This window comes from Pelophylax lessonae (assembly GCF_965119305.1).
Source record: "Pelophylax lessonae genome assembly, chromosome: 7".
NCBI lineage: Eukaryota > Metazoa > Chordata > Amphibia > Anura > Ranidae > Pelophylax > Pelophylax lessonae.
Window position 1 is genome coordinate 295035411 of NC_138774.1, and position 13500 is coordinate 295048910.

Below are 13500 nucleotides of genomic sequence, written 5' to 3' on the forward strand. Positions count from 1 at the left end.
TTATATAGAGAGAGATTTTATATTATATATACATATAGCGAGAGATACACTATATATATATATATATATATATATCTGTGACATGAGGGGGTGGGGCCTCCCGATGACGTCATCGGGGGCCATGCCCCTAATGGCTATATAATAAGCTGCAGAGACCAGCATAATCACCGTAGGCGTCGTCGTCGGAGGACCGGAGGAAGAAGACGAGCTCGACAGCAAAAGAGCAGAAGACCGGAGAGGAGAAGAAAAGAAAAGAGGACAGCGGAAGAGGGGACAGCAAAAGAGCAGAAGACCCCGGAGAGGAGAAGACAAGAAGAGCAGACAGCAAAAGAGCAGAAGACCCCGGAGAGGAGAAGACAAGAAGAGCCAGATGAAGATTTTTAATAAATTTTCCAAAACGTCTCCTGTCGTTATTTCCATACACTGCCTTTTAGGTGGTGAATGAGTAGGGGTACAGTGTACCCCATACCCATTCACATAGGGAGGGGGTCCGGAATCTGGGGGGCCCCCTTGTTAAAGGGGACTTCCAGATTCCGATGAGCCCCCTGTCCGCAGACCCCCACAACCACCGGCCAGGGTTGTGGGGATGAGGCCCTTGTCCTCATCAACATGGGGGCAAGGTGCTTTGAGGTGGGGGGTGCAGAGCTCCCCCTGCCCCAAAGCACCAACCCATGTTGAGGGCATGTGGCCTGGTGTGGTCCGGGGGGGGGGGGGGGGGCGCTTGCTCGTCCCCTCCCCTTTCCTGGCCTGCCGGGCTGCATGCTCGGATAAGGGTCTGGTATGGATTTTGGGGGGGGGGCCCACGCCGTTTTTTAGGCGTGGGGCTACCCTCAAATTCCATACCGGACCCGAAGGGCATGGTTTGGAACCTGGGGGGGACCCCCACACAGTTTTTTTCCCTTTTTTGGCGTGGAGTTCCCCCTCAAGATTCTCACAGTGCAGGTCGCGCCGCAAGTCGGATCCGACTTGCGGTGCGACTTCCATTCAAATCAATAGGCTCCCATAGGGAACCATTGATTTTGAATGGAGGCAGAAAAACACTGCTAAAAGCAACATGGCCAAACGTGCAATAACGCAAATGGAAAAAGCTACTGAAAGCACGTTTAACAGCTGCTTTTTCCCGGCGTCAGAAATAGCTTTGCAGGACGTTTTTTCTAACATCTCGTGTAGCCTTAGGTGTCCCATATAAATCAGTTTGTGAAGTGAAATCCTATTTATTGTGCATCTTGTATAACACACCCACTTGTCGTACACATTATTTATTATTCATATCACTGTATATTCTAGATTAATATTAGCAAGCGCTATATTTATTTGTGATTATTTTACACTTCGGTATTTATTTTATCACATATTTCTTCACTTTTACAATATCTATTTATTGTGTTATATTTGACCACTGATTGATTCATTATTAATTGTGCAGCATTTTTAGATATATTTTTTTCGCACTTGTGAGATAGTGGACTGCTTGCAGCAATTAATCATATCCTGGTTGCTCGTGGAATTTTACTGATTACATTCCCAAAATAAAAATGTAAAAATCTAATTTTTTCATCGTTTTAGGCCAATTTGTATGTTGCTACATATTTTTGGTAAAGAAATCACAATAAGCGTATTTTGATTGGTTTGCGCAAAAGTTATCGCGTCTACAAACTAGGGGAAAGATTTATTTCATTTTTATTTCATTTTTTTTTTTTTACTAGAAATGGCGGCAATCTGCTATTTCTAGCAGGACTGCAACATTGCGGCGGACAGATTGGACCCCTAACTGATGTTTTGGACACTTTTGGGGGGGACCAGTGACATTACTACAGTAATCAGTGCTAAAAATATGCACTGTTACTGTAATAATGACACTGGCAGGGAAGGGGTTAACCCAGGGGTGATCAAAGGGTTAAGTGTATGCCTGGGGGGTGTTTTCTAACTGTATGGGGGAGGGACTTGTGGAATCCACACAGAGACCTGTGATCCTATATACTAGGAAGATAACAGGCGCTCTGTGATCATTCCAGAGAGAATGAAGGTGTGCTGTGTTTACAACAGCAGTCCGTTGTCCTCTCTGTACGGGGATCGATCGCGGTTGCCCGGAGGCAATCACAGCCGCTGGCCCCGTGGAACGGCTTTCCCGCTGCCTTATGGGCGCGCTCCCGTGAACCGATGTACCTATACGTCAGCTTGCACAACCAAGCCAGCCTGCCGCAGTAGATCTGTGACGAGCGGTCGGCAAGTGGTTAACTGACAACTGCGATTGTGCGACGCTGTACACAAATTAATGTTTTAATAGGGTTTTGCACAGAGCAACCCCGATCCTCCTCTTCTGGGTTCCCCCCGGTGTCATCTCTGGCTCCTCCTCTTCATCGGGTGCCCCCATGGAGAGCTTCTTTCCATGGGGGCACCCGTGCGGGCACGCTCCAGAGTCCTGCTGCGGTGTCCATTGACACAGACAGCAGGACTTGGCCCGCCCCCCTCTCTCGTGTCACTGGATTTGAATGACAGCAGCGGGAGCCAATGCCTATCGATCTATCCAATTAGGACCAGAGACAGCGGCTGGAGCTGCTGGGCTTGTGCTCGTCGCTGGAACTATCGAAGAATAATGGAAGGGTCTGGGGGGGGGGGGGTCTGCTGCAACCAAGAAGTTTTTCACCTTAATGCATAGAATACAAACCCTGAGACTTTACAACTCCTTTAATATTATTTTTTTTCTCACAAATATAGCTTTTTTTATGCTACTCTATCACCTCTGCGGTTTTTAATTTTTTCCGCTTGAAAGAAAAAAAAAGTCAGACAATTTTGAAAAAAAAACCCCCCCAATATTTTTTACTTTCTGGTTTAAAATATATCCAAAAAAAAATGTAAAAAAATCGAATTCATCAGTTTAGGCTAGTATGTATTCGGCTACATATTTTTGGTAAAAAAAATACCAATAAGTGTATATTGATTGGTTTGTGCAAAAGTTATCGCGCATGTACAGGCCCATCTGAAATGCTAATAAACATCTGAATGATTCAGAGGAGAACTGGGTGAAGGTGTTGTGGCCAGATGAGACCAAAATCAAAGCTCTTTGGCATCAACTCAACTCGCGATGTTTGGAGGAAGAGGAATGCTGCCTATGACCCCAAGAACACCATCCCCCACCGTCACATATGGAGGTGGAAACCTTATGCTTTGGGGGTGTTTTTCTGCTAAAGGGGACAACTTTACCGCATCAAAGGGACGATGGACAGGGTCATGAACCATCAAATCTTGGGCAAGAACCTCCTTTTCTCAGCCAGGGCATTGAAAATGGGTCATGGTTGCGTATTCCAGAATGACAATGATCCTAAACACATGGCCAAGGCAACAATAGAGTGGCTCAAGAAGAAGCACATTAAGGTCATAGAGTGGTCTAGCCAGACCTTAATCTCAGTAAATATGTGGAGGGGGACTGAAGGTTCGAGTTACCAAACGTCAGCCTCCAAACCTTAATGACTTGGAGAGGAATAGGACAAAATCCCTCCTGAGATGTGTGCAAACCTGGAGGCCAACTACAAGAAACGTCTGACCTCTGTGATTGCCAACAAGGGTTTTTCCACCAACTATTAAGTCATGTTTTGCGAAGGGTTCAAATCCTTATTTCACTCATTAAAATGCAAATCAATTTATAACTTTGTTGAAATGCGTTTTTTTGGATATTTTTGTTGTTATTCTGCCTCTCACTGGTAAAATAAACCGACCAATAAAATTATAGACTGATAATTTCTTTGTTAGTGGGCAAACGTACAAAATCAGCAGGGGATCAAATACTTTTTTTCCCTCACTGTAGAATTTGTTCACCAGCCCCTAATCGCCGCTTCAGTTTGTTCATAGGCTGACGCGTTTTGAAAGCTAACTCTCTTCCTCTTCTGTAAGAGGTAATTGGTATCCAGAATTTTAAGGCGGACCTCTACATCAGTGGTTCATAAACTGTGGCCCGGGGGCGGATACGGTCTTTATCCAGCCCTTGGAGCACTTTGTGAGAGATACGTTTTAAATAGTTTTACTGAAGATATGGCCCGGGACCGGTGCACTTGTGAATACCTTTTATCCGCGGGCCTCCAAAAGCTCAAACCAGGCGATGATTGCTTCAGGGTCTTCAAAGGAGTGTACGCAGTCTTCGCCTTCCACCCGCAAGCGGGCCAGGAAGAGCATGGCATACTTCAGGGGTGTCAAACTCAATTTCATAGTGGGGCCGCATCAGCATTATGGTTGCCCTCAAAGGGCCGGTTAAATCTGTAAGATTAGATGTCCAGAGCACCCCACGCCCCCTTACATGAGATGTCAACAGCCCCCCACCATCATAAGTCAAGAGTCACCCACCCTTCCTCACATCACAATGCACCCCCTTACCTTGTGCTACTGCAAGGAAGAAGATGCGGGTGGATCTGGGAAGAAGAAAGTGCAAAGTATGGAGGAGGACCAGAGAAGAGCTGGAGTCAGCAGAATGCTGAGAACAGGGGAGGCAGGGACAAGGTGGTGATGTGGCTGCACAGAGAGGTGCAGGATCTGTAGGAGGAGTTCTGCCCTACTCTCTGCTGCAGACTGCTTAGAAGGGGGGGTGGGCAAAGACGAGCCTTTCTGCAGCAGCACACAGAAGCACAAGATCTGGCAAAGGAGTTCTGTCCTCTCTGCTGTCAACTACTGAGACAAGGTGGGGGCAGAGACAAGGGGGGTGCCGCAGTTGCAGGAGAGGTGTGAAGGCCACATGAAATGGCCTGGGGGGCCGCATTCGGCCCTGCGGGCCTTGTGTTTGACACCTGTGTACTTGATATGCTTGATGCGGAGCCTTTGTTTTGCCTCAATGAGAAGTCTTGCGCTTCTTCTGGAAATCAGGGAACACCGCCAGTCTACCATTGCCAAATGGAATATTGCCTTTCTCTCTGGTCAATCGGAGAATGGGGTCTCGGTCCCTGTAGTTTAAGAATTTCGCTATAAACGTGCGTGGTGGCGCCCCCTGGGCCGGTGGTCTGCCCGACAGCCTATGCACCCTCTCTACCACAAAGGTGGGAGACATGGCTTCCCGCCCATAAGTAGTAACGATCAGCTGCTCCCTGTGGTAACCCCATCAACCAGAGGTTGCAGCGGTGAAGCCTATTCTCCATGTCATCCTGCTTCAGTAGGATTTGACTGACCTAGCGTTGCAGACGGTCCGTAGTGACCTGCGGGGGGGGAGTCCTCCACGCCGTTGATCCTGTTTTCAGCCTCGGTCACCATCTCACTTTTGCAGATCCTGCCTCCCAAGGGAGATGTCAATCTTCTCTTCCTCAATCTTGGTAGTGATCGTGGTTTGGCAGGCACAGATGGCTTCAAGGACTTTGGTCATGTCCACTCTCGATGGATAAAAACATTTGGGGGTATGGGAAATGAATACGTCCACACACACCTACACAGGTTGAACTGGATGGACTATTTGTCTTTATTCAACCTTAACTACTATGTTACTATGATGCGCCCGCCTCGGGACCAGCGCCGGCGCCATCTTGAGGAGAGAGCTCCTTGTCCTGCCGGTGGAAATTTTCTAGTTTGCCGCAGTGTCGTTGGTGACATGGCTAGAAGAGTTCGGGCAGCCCTCAGGGCAGAAGTGGCAAAGTTTTAAGGTAAGTGGGGAGTCAGGATGGGGTTAATCGGATATCGGGCCGACGGAGCTCCTTTCACCTGCGTCCTACAGCATGCCGCTCCAGGCCACGCCCTTTAGGGATCGGTGCACTTGTGTTCAGTTTTTTAGTATCAAATAAAGATTTTCCAGTCTGCAGAGAGCTGCAAGGCTGTGGATATCACCTTTTATTCTATAGTGCTATGGGATTAATTGGATGAATTTTGGATATTAACCCTTTACCATTTAGATTGTATCCTTTTAACACGTAGCAGTTTGTATTATTTATGTAGGCCATGGATGGATGCCCAGTTTCCAGACCCTTCAGGTCACCATCCTGGTGCAGTAGGGGGGCACTGAATCAATAAACCTGTTACAAATCCATTCTTCACCAGTTCCATTCTTCAGTAAATCCCTTCATTAGAGGACATAATAGGAATAAAACAGGGGCCAGTGTAGATCCTGTCTTTTAGGGACACAGGAAAAAGGAAGACAAGGTTGAGGGAGTGGAAGTAGAATCCGTCTCTTCCTTTTGTCCTTCATTAATTATATTGTCCCGGAACAGCTTTGTGTTCTGAACAGCACCTGTAGCTTGTAGGAATGACCATTAGGATCCTTGCCCAGCCATCCGTGAAGAGAGTCTTTTCAACCGTCCAGCTGCTTTTGGATGTCCTATATTCCTATTCCATTATGTGATTTTGAGAAATAATTTCATTGCGATTGTATGGAAACATTGAACCCCTACATATAGACTGAAAAAAAAGGGGTGCGGTTGAATTTACTTTAACCATATGCCGGCCAGGCTTTTTCTGGCACTTATTGTTTACAAGTTTAAATCTGTATTTTTTGCTTGAAAATTACTTCTATCCCCCAAACATACATTTTTTTTTATTTTATTTTTTTTAGTAGAGACCCTAGGGCAGGGGTCTCCAAACTATGGCCCTCCAGTTGTTCGGGAACTACAATTCCCATCATGCCTAGTCATGTCTGTGAATGTCAGAGTTTTGCAATGCCTCATGGGATGTGTAGTTACGCAACAGCTGGAGGGCCGTAGTTTGGAGATCCCTGCCCTAGGGGCAGTGATGGTGAACCTCGGCACCTCAGATGTTTTGGAACTACATTTCCCATGATGCTCTTGCACTCTGCAGTGTGGTTAAGCATCATGGGAAATGTAGTTCCAAAACCTCTGGGGTGCCAAGGTTTGCCTTTACTGCCCTAGAGAATAAAATGGCGATTGTTGCCATTTTTTTTCACATGGTATTTGCGCAGCGGTTTTGCAATTGCAATTTTTGTGGAAAAAAATACTAATGAATTAAAAAAAAATAACAATATTTACCCTAATTTTTTTGTCAAATGTAAAAGATGTTGTTGTTAAGCCGAGTAAATAGATAGCATACACAAACCTCAACCCCAACAGATGCAAGCTCAACATCCTCCATATTCTGTAGAATTATATGGAATCAAAGAATGTAGAAAATATAAACTAAATATAAACTAATTGTATGTTAGACATTGTATACATTGACTCTCACAAGTGGGGAACGAGTAAATAGATACCTAACATGTCACGCATTAAAATTGCGCACGCTCGTGGAATGGCAACAAACGACGTTACTTAAAAATCTCCATAGGTGACGCTTTAAACACCTTTACAGGTTACCAGTTTAGAGTCACAGAGGAGGTTTAGTGCTAGAATTATTGCTCTCGGTCTAACCTTGCGTGCGCGACTTACATATGTGTTTGCTTCTGCACGCGAGCACGGAGGGATGGAGATGCTTTATTAATTTTTTTTTTATTATTTATTTTATTTTTACACTGTCGTTTTTTTTATCACTTTTTTTTTTCTAGTGTAGCACTGCCCCCTAGAGGACTGCTCAGTATTACACTTTCCCCTGGGTTACCCGTAGCAACTGGTTGCAGAAACGTATAACTTTAAGCTCTTGGCTCAGTCGATGATCAGTCTAGGGGTTGTTGTTTTTGTGGTTTTATTTATATTGTGATGGGAGAAGGGACGGACCAACGGTTAACTGTTCACAATGCTGGGGACTTCTGACTTGAGAATGCGGCAAGGCCGCTGCTTCACCCTGCCACTTGAATGAAGATAAGGTAAGTGTTTCTGTTACATTTCTCTTCAGGGTACTCCCCTAGTACCCCCTTTCTCACTGGGCTAGCTGACACCTGTCCACTGACTTTACACTCCGGAGGGGTCCCCTTCCTGGGCAGACCCCTGGGCAAGTTCCTCTGTACTCACGGACACTGTTTTTTCCAGATTCAGCTGTGCCCCAACTCCTGTAGTCAGCTTCTCCTGGACCTCTGGGTTCAGTCTCACGCCCCTAGGTACACCAGGCCGACTGCCTGTGACCATCGCCAACTGTTGCAGAAGAGGAGGCAGCCGTCACCCTCCTTCTGAGACCTGGCTTCTCGCCCAAAGACCTCTACCTCATGTGCCCATGGCTTTTTATACCCTGTCCCATAATAGACCACTGTCTGTGCCAACCCACTGGGACAGTACCAAAAGCCTGTGTACCATTGGTCAGGTTTCCTCCAGCATCCAATGTGCCTCCCCATTGGATCAGCTGAGGACACTCCCTGAGACCAAATGAATACACACAGTGGGCACACAGAGTAGACCTGACTACAAATCCTGCTCCCTGATAAGCGGAGTGCACATATGTTTTGCCTGCTGCTCTTCTGATAAGCAGACAGAGCCAAACTACACTCTCTGACTAGCACCTAACTAGGAGGGTGCTACATCAGTACAAGGAATGTAAACATCCCTTTTAACCACTTAAGCCCCGGAGGATTTGGCTGCTCAATGACCAGGTCCTATTTTACGATTTGGCACTGCGTGACTTTAATGGACAATTGCGAGGTCGTGCGACACCGTACCCAAATGAAATTGACGTCCTTTTTTTCCCACAAACAGAGCTTTCCTTTGGTATTTGATCACCTCTGCGATTTTTATTTTTTTTAATTTTTTGTGCTATAAACAAAAAAAAAGCGATAATTTTAAAAAATAACAATATTTTTCACATTTTTTTTATATGAAATCCTGAAAAAAAATGTAAAAATCTAAATTTTTTAACATTTTAGGCCAATTTGTTTTCTTTGTTTTCTTTGTTTACATATTTTTGGTAAAAAAAAAATCGCAATAAGCGTATTTTGATTGGTTTGCGCAAAAGTTATTGCGTTTACTAACTACGGGAAAGATTTCTGTCATTTTGTTTGTTTTTTTAACTAGTAATGGCGGCGATCTGCAATTTTTTTTGCGTGACTACGACATTGCGGTGGACAGATTGGACCCTTGACTGACATTTTTGACACTTTTGGGGGTACCAGTGACATTTCTACAGTAATCAGTGCTATACATATGCTCTGTTACTGTAAAAATGACACTGGCATGGAAGGGGTTAACTTTATTGGTGATCAAGGGGTTAGGTGTGTCCCTAGGGGCGTTATTCTAACGGTCAGTGGGCGTGGCTTGTTAGATCATCACAGAGACATACGATCCTACATAGCAGGATCGCATAGCCTCTGTGATGATCTAAGGGAGAATGACAGACGGATGTGTTTACATCAGCCGTCTGCCTTTCTCCCTCTCCTGAGGGAGATCGCGAGTGGCTGGCGGACATCAGTCACATGCACGGGCTAGGCAGGGAACGAGCGGGGGCGGGAGAGCGGCGGCAGACCCCTACAGGCTCGTGGGTGAGCAAAGTACCCATACGTCACTTTGCCTGTAGGGGTCTGACCACCGCAGTATATAGTCGTGCGGCGGTCAGCAAGTGGTTAATAGAAATTAGGGTGACAGGTTCTTTTTTTATGGAGAGATCTGGGGTCAAAAAGACGCCAAATCTCTCCTTTACCTTTTTAAAAAGCAAAAGATCAAAAAAAGTATAATCTTTTGATTTTATTTTTCTTATTTTCTTCCAGCCTGGACCGGAAGTGACATCCTGATTTCGTTTCGGTCCTCCAATGCCATATAGTCGATCAAAGAGCGTTTACTCTTTGACCGCCTATGGGAGCAGATGGCCGCACCATTGAATGTTTCTCAGGTGAAAAGTGTCAAAAATGTCAGTTAGATGTCCGATCTGTCCACCGAAATGTCGCAGTCCCGCTAAAAATCACTGATCGCCGCCATTACTAGAAAAAATAAAAATGACATAAATCTTTCCTCTAGTTTGTAGACGCAATAACTTTTGCGCTAACCAATCAAAATACGCTTATTGCGATTTTTTTTTTTTTCCAAAAATATGTAGCATAATACAAATTGGCCTAAAAGAATGAAAAATTTAGATTTTAAAAAAAAATTTTTTGGGGGGGAGAATGTTATAAAGCAGAATGTGAAGAAAAATGGTTTTTTTTTTTTTTTTTTTTTTTCAGAATTGTCGCTCTTCTTTTTTTGTTTATAGCCCAAAAGATAAAAAACGCACATGTGATCAAATGCCACCAAAAGAAAGCTCTATTTGTGGGAAAAAAAGGATATCAATTCTATTTTGGTACAGTGTCGCCCGACCGTGCAATTTTCCGTAAAAATAACGCAGTGCCGAATCGCAAAAAATGGCCCCGTCATTAAGAGGGTAAATCCTTCTGGTCCAGAACTAATTCATTTTTGGATTTTATTCATTTAAAAAAAAAAACCCAGTGGTGATTATATACCACCAAAAGGAAAGTCCTGAAAGTCCCTTTCCCTTAGAGGGGTCTTTTCGTTTGTGTTCTGCAAGTGGGGATGTTGGCCAAGTAACATCTACTCCAGGGTTTCTCAACCAGAGTTCCTCCTGAGGTTGCTTGAGAAGGGTTCCTTGAGAAATGGGCAATTTCTGCTTTTCAGAAAAGTTCCCAACGACACCATTGTTCCTTTTAGCTATCTGTAAAGGGGGGTAATTCTTCCCAATGATGACAAGAGTAAAGCCCCGTACACACGTACCGATTGTCGGCTGTAAATATTCGGCCGCCGACCGATCGGCCGATTGTAGGCTTGTTAGTATGATGCTTCCGACAGCCGACAGCGCATTTTCGGCCGAACAGAATCTGTCGTGCAGACTTTAAAATTTTTGTTGGCCGTCACCAGAACGGCCGATTGTTCGGCAGTCAGTACAGAATTCGTCCGACAATCAGCAGATTTGCAAGACTGGGCATGCTCAGAAAAGAAAAAACACACGGAAAGTTAACCATCACATGACATCACTTCTGCAGTCGGCTGTTGTTGGCCGACAAAATTCGTGTGCAGTCTTTTGCACTTTTCAGCCGACAGGACAGCCCTGGACAAAAGACGGCCGATCGTTCGGCGGACGATCGCTACGTGTGTACGGGGCTTAAGGAGCATTCTTCCCACTGATTGTCACACTAATGTGTCATGAGCTGTAGGTTTTTAATTTTTAGCAGCGGTTCCCCGAGACCAGAAATTTATTTCAAGGGTTCCTCTGTGTTGAAAAGGTTGAGAAAAGCTGACCTAATCGATCTAGATGAGTGTCCTCTATAACAGTGTTCCCCAACCCCCGGGCCGCGGACCGGTACCTGTCCGTGGATGAAACGGTACCGGTCCGCCAAAGAACATTACATTATTTCCATTTTGGAAAAAAAAAAAAATTCAGAAAAGGTTGGACCCGGGGGGCAGAGCAGTGCGCCTTGATCCCACCCATTTGTGTGACAATGGCGAATAAATATTCGCTATTGTCACACGGATCCTTCTCCTGGCCAAGAGGCGAACCCATGCCATTCGCCGAGGAGGAGGAGGAGAGGAGACGCAGGGAGACTGAGGAGAAACCGCCGCTGCAAATCGGGTAAGTGCACTGGTCACTGTGCATTGATTGGGGGCATGCTGTGGCACTCTGCATTGATTGGGGGCATGCTGTGGCACTCTGCATTGATTGGGGGCATGCTGTGGTCACTGTGCATTGATTGGGGGCATGCTGTGGCACTCTGCATTGATTGGGGGCACACTGTGGTCACTGTGCATTGATTGGGGGCACGCTGTGGTCACTATGCATGGATTGGGGGCATGCTGTGGTCACTGTGCATTGATTGGGGGCATGCTGTGGCACTCTGCATTGATTGCAGGCATGCTGTGGCACTCTGCATTGATTGGCGGCATGCTGTGGTCACTGTGCATTGATTGGGGGCACGCTGTGGTCACTGTGCATTGATTGGGGGCACGCTGTGGTCACTATGCATTGATTGGGGACAAGCTGTGGTCACTGTGCATTGATTGGGGGCACCCTGTGGTCACTGTGCATTGATTGGGGGCACCCTGTGGTCACTGTGCATTGATTGGGGGCACCCTGTGGTCACTGTGCATTGATTGGGGGCACGCTGTGGTCACTGTGCATTGATTGGCGGCACGCTGTGGTCACTGTGCCTTGATTGGGGGCACACTGTGGTCATTATGCATTGATTGGGGGCACGCTGTGGTCGCTGTGCATTGATTGGGGGCACGCTGTGGTCACTGCATTGATGGGGGCATGCCGTGGCACTCTACATTGATTGTGGCACTCTGCATTGATTGGGGGCACGCTGTGGTCACTGTGCATTGATGGGGGGCACGCTGTGGCACTCTGCATTGATTGGGGGCACGCTGGTCACTCTGCATTGACGCCCCCCCAGCGGGTAAGGGAAAAATGATCAAACGTTGACCGGTTCCGCGACGATAAAAAGGTTGCAGAGCACTGCTCTATAACACCAAAAGGAAGCTCTACTTGTGTGTAAAAAAAAAAAAAAAAAAAAAAGTTAAAAAAATTCCATCTGGGTACAGTACTGCATGACTGTGCAATTGTCATTCAAAGAGCGACAGTGCTAAAAGTTGAAAATTGGCCTTGGGCAGGGGGTAAAAGTGCCTGGTAAGCAAGTGGTTGGTTATTGTGTCTGGTCCACTAATTATTTAGTCATGTTCTGTTTTTTTTTCTTCTTGCTAAGACGTATTTTAATATCCAAAAACAAAAATCGTCCGTATTAAGTACTTATTCTTGGACCCCTTCACTTATATTGGAGGTCATCATCAGAAAACTTTCCAGCCATAACATCCGTGATAAAGAGAAGGACCGTCGTAAACCAACATCTGTGTCCTCCAAAATACCGTCCCTACCTCATTACCTTACAATGTAACTACTTCATCCCATAGACTTGGTATTCCAATGTCGTCATTTAACCGAAAATAAATAAACACCTCCCGGGTTTATGAAAAAGACAAATTTGTTCCATCAGTAGACAAAGCATCCAAGATCCAGAGCGCTTCTATTCCGAGATAACCGTGGAAAGCCTCATTGCTTATACAAACGCAGCATGGCATGCCAGCAGAAGAAATTGTAACCCTTATCCATATGTTATCCAGGGATAAGGAAAGAAGCAATATGCAGGCAGGCGCCCACATATTGCCTGTCAATGTCACCATCTGCTTGGAAGACGGTGGGATGCTGCCTTTTGAGATAAGACTGTTTTTGAACTGGTTACTGTGTCTTTCTTTTTCTTTTTTTTGTACTCTTGCACCATTCCACCCCTCCCCTCATCCATTGCCTCCTGCCAGCTTAGCTTCGCCTGTTTGTCTGATTCTTATCGCAGCCTCTCAATGCAGGATTAAACACGCCAACTGGAATGCTATCGTAGGGCCAGCAACACCCTGAAAATTTCTTAAAAATGTTTCATCGTTGATGACGTCCTATCCTGGATTCCCCTCGTCCTGTAATTTAAACTCTGCTCGTGTTAGGCTCTGATTTTCTCTGTTGACCCAAGCGTCACTTGGGTATAAGTGCTCCGCTCTTCATACTTATGTTACCTTAAGTGCTTTCCGGCTCATATGTCTATGATCACCATGACCTCCCCGCACACTCCTTAGGCCTGGCATCTGCACCGATCAGCCATAACGTTATGACCACCCCACCCAATATTGAGTAGGTCGC